The 881-nt window shown below is 42.7% G+C and overlaps 1 protein-coding gene across 1 annotated transcript in view; it reads right to left on the bottom strand.

Annotated features, from left to right (window-relative positions):
* Positions 1-881, bottom strand: part of LOC107717682 (zona pellucida sperm-binding protein 4-like) — a 6,796-nt gene that overhangs the window by 3,935 nt on the left and 1,980 nt on the right. The window lies entirely within an intron of this gene.

The raw sequence follows: 881 nt of genomic DNA, 5'->3' as shown, positions 1-881 counted from the left end.
GTCGTTGTTTTGCAAGTTCTTTCTTTTTATCGGTATTTATCTTTTGTCTCCCCTGTTGCCTTGTCTTTGTGTGTCTGTCGAGTTGGTTCCTGTCCTGCTTCCGGAGTCCTCCCGGGTCGCTGAGTCTTCTGACCTGTCAGGCAGTTGTGCTTGAAGTGTTACCATCTCCTAGGCCTAGCCTGTGGTTCCTTGAGGAGCTACCTAGTCTCCTTTTGCCTCGGAGTCAGGAGCTTCCCCATCCCCGACCTGCCTGTTCTCCTGTTGTGTGCTCTGGCTTATTGTGTGTACTGTCTTCCTGCCTCATCCTCTTGTGTTCCCATTTTGTTAATAAACTGTTTTCCCCTGTCCATTCTGCATTTGGGTCCTCCCTTGACAAACCGTGACATTTCTCTGTGGATTATTGTTTATAACATTCCTGTAAATTACCGTTGGTGTTCTGGTGAATTCAGTTTCCCCCTCACTTGTGTGTTGCCAAGTCCGTGGTTTTCCAGCGGTAGTTTTTAGAAGCAATTGTTTTTTTTAAATAGCCTGACACTTCAGTACTAAAATTATGATGTTATGATTTCGCCCTGGCTAAGCAAATCAGCTTCTGGTGATTTTGCGGTCTTTCTGCAAGCAATGTTCATTTCACCATGTTAATTAGATGATTTCTAATTGAATACCTATTAATGTACATGACGTCCTGTTCAATAGCAACCGAGTCGGATTTCCCTGCTAATTCTAACTTTTACCCGTTTTATGAAGTGTAACACCATACGTTGCAATTAGACAGTTAAATTCCTTCGTCGGGGCCTTCTTTTGTTCAGACGCTCATTTCCTTGTTATTGTTAGTGTGTGTATGTGTTTCTCAAACAACTTAAGCTTTGTCGAAATAATAACAA

This window comes from Sinocyclocheilus rhinocerous, unplaced genomic scaffold, assembly GCF_001515625.1.
Source record: "Sinocyclocheilus rhinocerous isolate Xijiao unplaced genomic scaffold, SAMN03320098_v1.1 scaffold5900, whole genome shotgun sequence".
Classification (NCBI taxonomy): Eukaryota; Metazoa; Chordata; class Actinopteri; order Cypriniformes; family Cyprinidae; genus Sinocyclocheilus; species Sinocyclocheilus rhinocerous.
This window is presented reverse-complemented; position numbering and strand designations above follow the sequence as displayed.